Consider the following 13,581-nt stretch of genomic DNA (forward strand, 5'->3'; position numbering starts at 1 on the left):
ACTGTCACTTTAAGTGGTAATAACTCTGGAACGCTTCAACGGATCCCACTAATTCTGAGAATGTTTTTTCGTGATATATTGTACTTCGTGATAGTGGTAACATTTCTTCGATATGACTTGCATTTATTTGTGAAAAAAAAATTTGGCAAAAATTTTAGAATTTTCAAACTTTGAATTCTTATGCCCTTAAATCAGAGAGATATGTCACACAAAATAGTTAATAAATAACATTTCCCACATGTCTACTTTACATCAGCACAATTTTTTTAACTAATTTTTTGGGGGGGGTTAGGAAGTTATAAGGGTTAAAAGTTGACCAGCAACTTCTCATATTCCCAATAAAATTTACAAAACCATTTTTTTTAGGGATCACATCAAATTTGAAGTGACTTTGAGGGATCTATATGACAGAAAATACCCCAAATTGACACTATTCTAAAAACTGCACCCCTCAAGGTGCTCAAAACCACATTCAAGAAGTTTATTAATTCTTCAGGTGCTTCACAGGAATTTTTGGAATGTGGAAGAAAAAAAAATGAACATTTAAAAACTTTTTTTCCCAAAAATGTTACTTTAGACCCTGAAGCGCCACCTATTGGAAGCAAGGAAAAGATGAAGACGTGTCTCTAATTCCGCGCTCCTCCGTGTGACGAATTAAAACAGTGGATTAATAAAATAAGTAAATTAATAACTTATTTATTCAAACATGATAAGGCTAAAAACAACGTGTTTCATGGACGTCCTGTCCACTTCATCAGGTACATAGCGAATGACACAAAGTTATTCGCCATGCAATGCTCCTCTGGGAAATTTAATATGCAAAAAGATTCCGGACAATACATGGTATGTCAGTATGCAATGAATAAGGGGTTTTACTCCGATACATGTTTGCCAAGTGTATCTAACCCTCTGTGTGGGGATGCGACTTTATTCCACTAATTATTTAAAAAAAAATTAAAAAATGTATAATAAAATTTGGAGATTTTATGGAGGATCTGGAAGCTGGATTTTTTCCTTCTGAACAAAATTTGTTGTGCAATTTCTCCTGAGTATGCAGATCCCCAATATGTGGGGGTAAACTAATGTTTGGGCACAAGGCAGAGCTCAGAAAAGAAGGAGTGGCGGTTTGGAACGCAGACTTTGATGGAATGGTCTGTGGGTGTCATGTCGCATTTGGAGAGCCCCTGATGTGTCTAAACAATGGAAACCCCCCCACAAGTTACACCTTTTTGGAATCTAGACCCCTCAAGGAACTTATCTAGATGTGTGTGGCCCCCAATGTTTTCAGTTTTATAAGGTTGGCAGGAGAAAATGGACCCCAAAATTTGTTGTGGAATTTCTCCTGTGTACGCCGATACCCCATAGGTGGTTGAAAACTGCTTTTGATGCACATGGGAAAGTTCAGAAGGGAAGGAGTGCCATATTGGAGTTCATATTTTGCTCAAATGGTTTGACGGTGTCACGTCACATTGGCAGAGCCCCTAAGGTGCCAGAACAGCAGAATTCTCCCATAAGAGACCCCATTTTACAAACTACACCTCTCAATTAACTCATCTAGGGGTGCAGTGAGCATGTTGACACCACTTGTGCCTCAAAGAATTTTACACCATTGGGCGGTGAAGAAAGAATAATTACATTTTTACCACCAAAGTTTTGTTTTAGCCCCAGATCTTACATTTTCAAACTGAGAAATGAGTAAAAATGGCACCAAAATGTGTCACACAATTTCAGCTGAATGTAGAAATATCCCATATGTGACTGCACAGTATTGCTTAGCCACACGGTGAGACTCCGGAGGGAATACGTGCTATTTGCCTCCTGGAGCACAGATTTTCCTAGAATAGTTTGCAAACTCCACATACAGAGACCCTAAGTGCTAGAAGAGCAGAATTCCCCTGCAAGTGACCCCACTTTGGAAATTATACCCCTTTGGGAATTTACAAATGCTTCTCACTAAATTAAAATATCATCAAAAAGTTAATTTATTTCGGGTCTTCAATACAAAAAGTGAAACTCATATTATATAGAGTCATTACAAACAGAGTGATCTATTTCAAGTGTTTATTTCTGTTAATGTTGATGATTATGGCTTACAGCCAATGAAAACACAAAAGTCATTATCTCAGTAAATTAGAATAATTAACAAAAAAAACCTGCAGAGGCTTAAGAATTTAAAAAGGTCCCTTAGTCTGCTCCTCAATCATGGGGAAGACTGCTAACTTGACAGATGTCCAGAAGGAAGTCATTGACACACTCCACAAGGAGGGTAAGCCACAAAAGGTCATTGCTAAAGAAGCTGCCTGTTCAGAGTGCTGTATCCAAGCATATTAATGGAAGGTTGAGTGGAAGGAAAGATCCTAGTTACTTACCGGTAACGGGATTTTACAGAGCCCATGACAGCACCACCTGAGAGAGGGTATCCGCCCACCAAGGACAGGAACCTACTGAATAAAAAGGCGGTACCTCTCCTCCGCATCAGTTTTGTTTCAGAGCATGAGAGGGCCTCCGAAGACAGGTTAATACATAACCGCCACTTTAATATTTGTACTAAACACCTTAAAAAGTGCACACCACAGTGATAAAGGGGAGGGAATTAATAGGGTGCTGTCATGGGCTCTGTAAAATCCCGTTACCGGTAAGTAACTAGGATCTTTTCCCCTTCTCCCATGACAGCACCACCTGAGAGATTTATAGAGATCAAATACCAGAGGGAGGGATCACCACTTGCAACACCCTTCTACCAAAGGACAGATCAGTAGAAGAGGAAAGGTCAAGACGGTAATGTTTGTAAAATATAGCGGGGGATGACCAAGTTGCCGCCTTACATATGATGTCGATGGGCACATCCGCCTTCTCAGCCCAGGAAGCAGCTACCGCTCTGGTGGAATGGGCCTTCAGGTTCTCTGGAACCGGCAGATTGCTAGAAGAGTAGGCTAAGGTAATAGTATCCCTGACCCATCTAGCTATGGTCGACCTTGTAACCTTAAGTCCTTTCCTAGCCCCCTGAAAGGATATAAATAAGGCGTCACTCTTTCTCCAGGCTTTTGTCACTTCCAAATACTGGACTAACACCCTCCTAACATCTAAGGCGTGAAGCTTATGTTCCTCAGAATCCCTAGGATTAGGATAGAAGGAAGGGAGAGTGATTACCTGTGCCCTATGGAACTTGGAGGCTACCTTTGGAAGATAGGCCGGGTCTGGTCTTAAGATTACTCTATCCGTACATACTTGAGTGAATGGATGGTTAACGGATAGTGCGTGTAAGTCACTGACTCTACGAGCTGATGTCAGGGCTACCAGTAGAGCAGTCTTTAAAGTTAAGATTTTTTCTGAAACCTTCTCTAAGGGCTCAAACTGAGGTTTGGTTAATGCTTCCAGAACTAAATTAAGGTCCCAAGGAGGCATTCTTGGAATAGGAATAAGTCTGGATCTTTGACAAGCTTTAATAAATCTAATGATCCATCTATTTGCTGCCAAGTCATAATTATACAGTGCCCCCAGAGCTGATACCTGCACCTTAAGAGTACTGGTGGCTAGTCCCATATTTAACCCCTTCTGGAGGAATTCTAGTATGGCCTCAATAGGAATCCTCCCTTTGGCGGACTGACCCGAGGTAGACAAGAACTTAGCCCAGGTTCTACCATAGATTCTAGTTGTTATCGGCTTTCTACTTGCCAGAAGGGTAGTAACAAGATCCGGAGAAAACCCCCTTTGCGTTAATAGCGACCTCTCAAAATCCAGGCCGTCAAATGCAGGCCTGCTCTTTGGGGATGACAGACTGGGCCCTGCCTGAGGAGACCCGGGATGTCCGGAAGAACCCATGGATCTGCTTGGGACATTCTCTTCATCCAAGTGAACCATGGTCTCTTGGGCCAAAAAGGGGCGATCAATATAACCCTCGCCCGTTCCTCTCGGATCTTCCTCAGGATAGTAGGGACCAGTACTAAAGGGGGAAAGGCATAAGCTAGAGTAAAATCCCACGGAATCTGCAGCGCGTCCACCGCAAACGCCCCCTCTTTTGGATTCAGGGAGCAAAAGGTCTCGGTCTTCCGATTGTGTCTGTTTGCAAATAGATCTATCTGGGGCTGTCCCCACCGACCCACAATCTGCTGAAAAACGGCTGGATTCAACTCCCACTCTCCTTGTTTCAAGATGTGACGACTCAAGAAATCGGCCTTTATGTTCTCTTCCCCTTTTATATGCAGCGCCGAGAGCGTAACCAGCCGACTCTCAGCAAACCTGAAGATCTGATCCGCTACTAACATCAAAGGGAGAGACCTGGCACCCCCCTGATGATTGATGTAGGCGACTGTTGATCTGTTGTCTGACATTATCCTGACGTGAGGACCCTGAAGAACAGAACTGAATTCTTTTAGAGCGTTTCTCGCTGCCAACAGCTCTTTCATGTTGGAAGAGAGACTTGTCTCGCTGTCCGACCAGAGGCCTTGTACAGAACGATCCCTTAGGTGAGCCCCCCCAACCTTCTGCACTTGCGTCTGTTGTAATTGTATCCGACACCTGGAAGGTCCAAGGAACCCCCAAAGATAGGTTGACCGGAGATGTCCACCAGTCCAGGGAGTTGATCACGACATCAGGAAGAGATATTTTCCCATTCAGACGACCTTTGAGCCGCCTGTCCGCTGCCAGAATCTCCTGTTGAAGACATCTGGAATGGTACTGGGCCCACTGAACCGCCGGGATGCAAGATGTCATTATACCCAACAGAGACATTGCACTCCTCAGGGTCATGGTCGGATTGCTGATAACCTGAGATATTAGGGATCTGATCTTCAGCTTCTTTTCCTCTGGCAGAAGACAGGTTTGGTTTTCTGAGTCCAGAATGAGACCCAGGAAAGACTGAACCCTCTTTGGTTCCAGCCTTGACTTCTCCAGATTTAACAGCCAACCTAGGCGTCTTAGACTGGCCATGACGTCCGCCAGGGCTAGAGCACAGAGTTGACTTGATCTGCCCACTACTAAGAAGTCGTCCAGATAAGGGATGACCAGAATATCTCTTTCCCTCAAGTGCGCTGTGACCTCCAGAATAATTTTTGTGAAGACTCTCGGCGCCATGGAAATGCCAAAGGGAAGAGCTGCGAACTGAAAATGCCTTACGTGCCTGCCGAATTGTACAGCTACTCTTAGAAACTGTTGATGATCTGGCAAAATTGGGACATGGTAGTAGGCGTCCTTCAGATCGAGGACGCACATAAAACAGTCCGGAAATAACATCATTGTGGCCGATTTTATTGTTTCCATCTTGAACGGCCTGTAGATTAAATGGTCGTTCAGCCTCTTTAAGTTCGCAATGGTCCTGAAGGAGCCGTCCGGCTTCTTTATTAGGAAGAGAGTCGAATAGAATCCTCTTCCTTGCTCGGGTGCAGGTGTTTCCACCAGAACTCCTTTCATGAGCAGAGAGAGAACTTCCTGCTGTAAGGCTATCTGTTCCGCTAAACCCCTGGGGGCTGATATTTTGACAGTGTTCTTGGGCCTGCTTTTGAACTCTAATGTGAGCCCCCTCCTGACTATCCCTAAGATCCAAGAATTGGATGAAATTTCCTTCCAGGCAGGCAGGAAGTGGGACAATCTTCCTCCCACCTGGGGGGGAACTGTCACTTAGGGGCTTTCTTATTCTCGGAGGAGGGACCCCCGAACATGAAGCCTCTGTTATACGGCTTTCTGTCTTTCCAGCTACCTTGGTCTCTGGGAGCTTTACTGCGGCTGTATTTTCTCTTCCGAAAGGAGCTGTTAAACCGGGAACCAGACACCGTGGGAAATCCATGTTTTTTGTCTGCGGCTTTATCTAGGATGTCATCTAGACCTTTGCCGAACAAGAAGTCCCCCTCACAAGGGATTAAGCACAGTTTAGACTTTGACTGCACATCCCCTGGCCAGCTCTTGAGCCATAGCGCCCTACGGGCTGCATTAGAGAGGTTTGCAGACCGGGCAGCCAGCCTAACTGAATCTGCCGATGCATCTGCCAGGAATGCAGCCGCTCCCTGCACAAGAGGAAGGTCCGATAGAATTTTCTCCCTGGACACATTCCCCCTAATCTGGTCTTCCAATTGTTGAAGCCAGATCATCATAGATCTAGCGGTGCAGGTGGCTGCTACTGCCGGTTTAAGGGCCCCTGCTGACGACTCCCAGGCTTGTTTAAGGAAGGACTCCGCTTTTTTATCCAGCGGGTCTTTTAAGGCTCCTAAATCCTCAAAGGGCAGAGTGGATTTTTTTGAAGATTTTGAAATGGCCACGTCAATCTTAGGGGTTTTGTCCCATTTAGCCGCATCCTCATCCTCAAAGGGGTACCTTCGCTTGGAGGATGACGGCAGCTGACCCTTCCTCTCCGGTTTCTTCCATTCCCTTTCTATCAGAGATTTAATCCTGTCATTGACCGGGAATGAGCGTCTCCTCCTTTGGTCTAAGCCCCGAACATAACATCCTGGACTGTTCTGGGCACCTTGGTATCGGTAATACCCATAGTCCCTCTGAAGGCTTTAACTAGTCTCTCAGTATTATCAACCGAAAAACAAGGTCTGCCCCCCCCCCCCATCATCATCCGAAGACTCCGATGATGATGAGGAGAGATTAGAGGAGGAAGGCAGTTCTCTTGTAAAACGTGACTCCACTGATTCCTCTGATTCTGAAGAAACTAGTTTTCGCTTCTTCTTTTTGCGCGAGGTTAAGCCTCTTAAAGACTCTCTGACCTCTGTTTGGATTAGATCCTTTAATTCTAAAGAAAACCTGGGGGACTCCTCTGCAATGGTTTTCTGAATACAGTCCGAGCAAAGGTTTTTGGCATAGGAGGTGGGAAGACCGATTTTGCATAAAGCACACTCCCTGTTTTTACTTTTAGCACTACACTTCTTCGCCTCCTGCCCCAAGAAATGAAAGGAGAAGAAGGAGGAAAAGAGAGAGAAGAGCACATTATTTAGGGTGAGACTTTCACGAAGATCACTCACCACACTGCCGTTCAGACTAGGGTACCGGAGGCGGTGGTTGCCGTTCACATGAGGGCTCCCATCTGGCGGAGGTGGACTGACGAAGTCTTTTCTGACTAGTCTTGGCGGAACTCGCACGCCCTCCACTGCTGTGACTTTGTCGATGGGAAGATTCTCGATGCTCCATTTGCTTAAGCTGATTGCGCTGCTTTGATGGCTGTGGCTGCTGCTGTACCTCCTGTGGCGGTGACTGCTGCTGCCCAGGTGACTGCGGCTCCTCATTCATCATGGCGGGGATGCAGACACCGCCATCTTGATTGCTCCCCATCCTTAAAAGCAGTAGGGCTCCACTTCCTTTAGGCTCCTCCCCTTCCGGCAGCGTGCTCATTCAAAAAAAAAAATATATATATTTTTTAAAAATTTAGCCAGCTGGCGCGCTACACCGCAGATCCGCTCCCTTCTGCGCGTGCGCAGCCCAGCGGCAACCGGCGCGCTTGCAGCGGGATGACTGCTTCCCACCCGCGAATGCGCAGACCCGGCTTCTGGCGCACTCTGTGATAGGGCGCGTAAGCACCCTGCGCGTGCGCAGCCCGGACTTCCGGCGCGCTCCGTCACAGAGTGCGACGCAACCCCCAAGTGCGCAGACCCGGAAGACCTGCCGGTCGGCGCGCTCAGCTCGTCTTGCGAGGCGCAGACCCGGCCGCAGGCCCCGGCGCACGTGGGGAGGAATCCAAAAAACAGCACCTCCTCCCCACACGCAGACCCGGGCAGCAGCCAGATGGGCTGGGAACAGGGACCATCTGCTGCTTCCACGGCCTCCAGGCCGCACCGTCCATAATCCAGGTACGTGAGGTACCACCTGGTGAGGCTCCCATCAGGGACATGAACCAAAAACTGATGCGGAGGAGAGGTACCGCCTTTTTATTCAGTAGGTTCCTGTCCTTGGTGGGCGGATACCCTCTCTCAGGTGGTGCTGTCATGGGAGAAGGGGAAAAAGGTGCACAAGCAACCGGGATAAGCCTTGAAAGGATTGTTAAGAAAGGGCCATTCAAAAATTTGGGGCCTTTTTACGGTGTTCACTAAAGGGGTTAACTAGTGGGGGACAGTTTTATAGGTTTCATTCGTCCAATTTAATAGCAAGTGAGAGCGAGCCCTTACACTGCACTGCACATGATCTAACTAACTAGCTAGTGCCTGGTGACCCAGATGCCGTCATGACGACATCACGTCACCGAACGGGACCCCGTGAGGACACCCGGCGGCAATCGCGCATGCACAGCCTCTGTGTGCGCAAAATTGCCTGGACATATCCATATGTCTCTGGTCAATAAGTACCAGGCTACAGGGACGTATGGATACTTCTAATGTCAGAAAGGGGTTAAAGAAAAAAAAAGAAAGTAGTGTGATGGATTCGACAGACCAATTTCATTTAAAGGGGTTGTCCGAGACTTTTATATTAATGTCCAATCCTTAGGATAAGTCATCAATATCTGATTGGTGGGGGTGCGACAACCAGCAACCACAATTATCAGCTGTTTCCGATGACAGCGGTGGCCAGATTTGTCAAGTTGCGAAGCTGCACAGCTCAGTCAACTGCATAGTGGTAACTGCTCATCTGCCCACTTTTGATTCGAACAGGGTGGAGATGTGCAGTATCTGGCTGTGGTTATTATTCCGCTGATGGAGCTGTGCAACTCCGCAAATCCAGCTGCCGCTGGCACTGGGAACAATTAATTGATGGAAATGCCGGGTGTTGCACACCCACTGATGAAACATTGATGGTCTATCCAGCGGAGAGGCTATCAATATGAAAGTCCTGGATACAACTGTATCAAGAAGTAATCTTCCAGTTTATGCTTTACAAGAATAATTGATGAGATTCAAGGCAAGGATAAAAAGGCAATACTAGTAACGCTGAAAGGACATAAAATAGCAATCATTGCAATGCTTTAAGAGTTCTGCAAAAATGCACCCAGAGTCTTGTTTAATAAATATTTATCACTTTGGGGTTTTATTTTGTTTTTTAGTTACTACTATAATAATAAAATCAAAATAAATCATTACTATGAAATTGAGACTGGGAACAAAACATTTAAAAAGTACAATAGGTAACAGGAAGAGATAAAAAAAAACAAATTCTCCAAAGATTTCCAATAGGACTTCTCTATTTAGATAAGCATTCCAATACTTATTGTCTACACCTGACCTTAATGACAGTAGTATGTTTGGGGTCATTGTCCTGCTGCAGAAGATATTTGAACCAGAGTACATTTGAGCCAGATGCCTCAAATGATACTGAATGATTGATAAGTATATGATTATATTTCTCAACATACGGGACACCAAGAAATGGGCAACGTCGAGGACCTTAGACACAGCGGCCGGAATATCAGAAAATGTCCAGCAGTGCCATCATCTCAGAACCGGCAGCAACCACTGGAAACCAGGTACACTCATCTACTGTTCAGAGGCGTCTGATCAGAAGTGGTCTTCATGGAAGAATTGAGGCCAAAAACCATATCTTCCACATGGAAACAAGGTCAAGCGACTCAGCTGTGCATAAAAAAATTAAACTGGATTGCAGAAAAATGTCAGCAGGTGCCCTGGACTGATGAGTCACAACGAGAAATATATGGTTGTAACAGAAGGCAGTATGTTTGCAGGAAAGCCGGACAGCAGCACAATAAGGATGATCTGCAGGAGCAATGATACATGGTGAAAAGGTTCTTGTAAGTTTGTGACTGCATTTCAGCAAATGGAGCTGGGGAATTGGTCAGGATTAATGGTGTCCACAATGCTGAGAAAAACAGGCAGATACTTTTCCATCATGCAATACCATCAGGGAGGCATCTGGCTCCAAATTTATTCTGCAGCCGGACAACGATCCCAAACACACAGCCAATGTCATAAACAGCAAGGAGTTCTGGAAATGATGATCCGGCCTCACAGAACCTTGATCTCACATCATCCAGTCTGTCTGGAATTACTTGAAGAGACAGTAGAATCTGGCGTTAGTTCTCCAAGATGTTTGAAACAACTTCCTGCAAAGTTCCTTTAAAAACTGTGTGCAAGTGACAAGTACCCAGAAGGTAAATAGCGGTCACAGCAAATATTTATTTGATTTAGCTATTAACACCATTAAAAGGGAATCTGTCAGCAGAATTTCAGCCCTTCCAATCCCAACCAAACTATTTATATGCGCATGTAGCTCTTTCAAAAGACAAGTGCAGCAATACCTTTACATGGCCAGTCCATTCCTCCATTACTAAGAAATCAGCATTGGAATTGATTTGCAAATGAGGTTGAAGAGCTATGTCTAGATCTGAAGCCTCTGCCACTCTAGATCTACCATAGCAATTTGCATATCATTTCAAACGCTGATTTCTCAGTAAAGGAGGAACAGACTTGCCATGTAAGGGTATTGTTGAACTTTGAAAGGGCTACATGAAAAATTTGGTGAAAAGGTCCTCTTTCAGCATTCTTCCTGCGGAAGACTTTCTTACAGCACTGTAAAATTATATATATATATACACACACACACACACACACACACACACATACACAAACATTGGGTATATATTTTTAAGGACATTTGGGTCATCCAACCCGACAATGTCCATGACGTCAAAGCAGGGCATGCAGGGAGCAGTTCACAAACACCCGGGAGAAGCAAGCAGGCATGTAACAGGTAAGTGTGATGTGTAGGGGCATCATACAGTGTGTGGGGGCATCCTACTGTGTGCAGGGCCATGAAGGTGGTGCTGTACTTTGTGAGGAACACAAAAAGGCTTATATAGGAGCATTATAACATTGGGGCCAATATAAAGGACTCAGTGAGGTTAGGGAAATGGCTTACTGTTAAATAGAAATTGTTGTGACGAACTAAGCAGAAAATCTTCCTTTTTCCTGTCTTTCAATGTTGGGAGATGTGCTGATATGTCCAGTAATGGGGAATCTCCACATACCTCCACCTGCAGAGCCGCACACACTAGGTATACGGATGTTCTGTGCGCACAGGACCTGTGATGAGGTCACAGGAGGGGAGGAGTCAGGGGTCACATGATCAGGGGCCTCAGTGGATGCAGGACTCTGCTGTGCTGGTTGTCATGGTGCTGGATGAGCTGAAGGTTATGGAAGTAGTAGAGCCGCGTGTGTACGAGGTGTACGGAATGAAGGGAGCCGTGCGTGTAACTAACACATGTAGGGAACAGAGCTGCGCGTGTATCAAGTGTACGGAGCGAAACCATGTGTATAAAGCAGTGTACAGAGCGCAGCCGGGCGTATACCATGTGTACAAGAACTTAGCCATGCGTATAAGGAGCAGAACCGTGCATGTATGATGTGTACAGAGTGGAACCGTGCGTGTACCATATGTACTGAGTAGAGCCCTGCATGTCAAAGGTGTACAGAACCATGCGTGTACCATGTGTTCAGAGCAGAGCCGGGTGTGTAACTATATCTCTTACACAGAGTATGCGTAGCATCGGCGTCTCTGCCCCCCGCCAGGCAGAGACGCCGTCCCTCTCACCGCAGCGCTCCCCGCCCGGCGTCCTCCAGTGCTCCTCTTCCTGCTTCTGCCAACGCGCGCTGCTTCCCGGGCACGGTGCTTAGGGCGCGCGTGCTCCCTCCCTCTTAAAGGGACTGCGCGCGCCGCCCTAAGGAGTCCCCGCCAATTGCCGGAGGTCCTCCCATATATAAAGCACCTCCTCCAATATGGAGGTGCCCGAGCAATAGTTGATGCACAGTGTACTTACCTCTGCTTCAGCCCTCAGGTCCCGCTGCTAGCCTGACTACTAGTCCTGCCCGCCAGCCTGACTATCAGTCCTGTCCGCCAGCCTGACTACTTTCCAGCCCGACAGTCTGTCTTCCGTTCAGTCCGCCAGTCTGTCTATGGGCTTTGCCCGCCTGCTTACCTGGAAGCACCTGCCTGTTACCTGTCAGCCTACCTGGAGGCTCCTGCCCGTCACTTGCCATGACCACCTGACAGCCTACCTAGAGGCTCCCGCCTGTCACTTGCCGTGACCACCTGACAGCCTACCTAGAGGCTCCCGCCTGTCACTTGCCGTGACCACCTGACAGCCTACCTAGAGGCTCCCGCCTGTCACTTGCCCTGACCACCTGACAGCCTACCTAGAGGCTCCTGCCTGTCACTTGCCGTGACCACCTGTCAGCCTACCTGGAGGCTCCTTCCCGTCACTTGCCGTGACCACCTGACAGCCTACCTAGAGGCTCCCGCCTGTCGCCTGCTGTCTCTGCCAGTTCATCTACCCAGATCTCTCGTCAGCCTGCCTGCTGTGCCCATCTGCAGTATCGGTCAGTCTCAGCCATCTTACCCGTGGGACTAACCTGCTCTCTTACAAGGTCGTTCCCAGAGTAGCACCTGGTCCCTCTGCTCGGTCCCTCCCTGGTCACGGAGTCCTTAGCCGCCGTACGACCTAGGTCGCTCCAAGTTGATACTTAGTTACACCCCTCCTTGCACCGCAGCACAGAGGTTCCACCACCCGGATCCGTAACAGTTTGCTCGGGCCATGGAACCCAGTGGCTCCCAAGCTCCTTCCCTCTCTGACCTGTACCAGGAGGTTTCTCGTCAGAGATCCAAACAGGAAACCATCCTGAACTCCCTGCGGAGTGTCAACTCCCGCCTGGACACACTGACTGTTCCACCTGTGGCCGCCTCGAGTCGTGTGACTCCCGCTCCGGCAGCACTGCTGCCCACCAATACCACGGCATCCAACCCAGGTCCCCGGCTTTCTGCACTTCCTCGTTTTGGAGGCGATCCCGCTCTAGCTCGGGGTTTCATAAACCAGTGCACCCTGCACTTTGAACTTTTGGCACATCAGTTTCCCTCCGATGGGGCCAAGGTGGCGTTCATCATGTCTCACCTCACTGGAGAAGCACTGGCGTGGCTAAATCCCCTGTGGGAGAGAGGGGATCCCCTGGTGTCCGATCTATCGTCTTTCCTCGTTGCTTTCCGGAAAGTCTTCGATGAACCAGGACGAAAATCCTCTACTGCCTACTCTCTGCTTCGTATCCGCCAAGGGAGTCTCACCGTGGGTCAATATGCCATACGGTTCCGTACCCTCGCTTAGGAGCTTGCCTGGGACAACGAGGCCCTGGTGTCCATCTTCTGGGAGGGCCTTTCCGGTCGGATTAAGGACGAGTTAGCTGGCCGGGACATTCCTACCACCCTGGATGACCTGGTGTCGCTAGCTACCCGGATTGACATCCGTTTCCTGGAACATGCTAAAGATCTGCTACAAGCACTAAGGAAAGAGAGGAGATCTGTACCTACAATAGAACTAAACTGGATCCCTACGATGTAACGGGGAACCTGATCCTGCGATCAGACCCGCTAAAGTCCTCAGCTAGTCTGTACGAAGACCTATAGATGCAAGGAAGGGATCCCTACAAGAACTAGGGACTGGGATAAAGTTGGACACCTCCTAGCAGAAATTGTAGCAGTAAAAGACAAACACACAACATAGAACATAGAGGTCAGCAAAACCAACAGAGAAAGGTAACAGAGCACCAAGCTAGCTCTAGAGTAGTAATTACAATGAAGTCCAGCAAGGCCAGGAGGGCGGAGCCGGATTAAATAGGCAAAAAAGGTCATGTGACCAGCAAACTAGAAAAAAACCAACAG

General features: G+C 47.5%; 1 protein-coding gene across 1 annotated transcript in view; it reads right to left on the minus strand.

Moving 5' to 3' along the window:
* Positions 1–11,427, minus strand: part of LOC141271969 (THAP domain-containing protein 3-like) — a 30,404-nt gene extending 18,977 nt beyond the window's left edge. Inside the window, exon 1 of the mRNA XM_073682223.1 lies at positions 11,405–11,427. The gene's annotated coding sequence lies outside the window, so the exon portion shown is untranslated. The remainder of the gene's footprint in view (positions 1–11,404) is intronic.
* Positions 11,428–13,581: the final 2,154 nt, after the last annotated feature.

This window comes from Phyllobates terribilis, unplaced genomic scaffold (assembly GCF_046119375.1).
Source record: "Phyllobates terribilis strain yellow unplaced genomic scaffold, ASM4611937v1 Scaffold_5__5_contigs__length_657084704, whole genome shotgun sequence".
NCBI classification, from domain to species: domain Eukaryota; kingdom Metazoa; phylum Chordata; class Amphibia; order Anura; family Dendrobatidae; genus Phyllobates; species Phyllobates terribilis.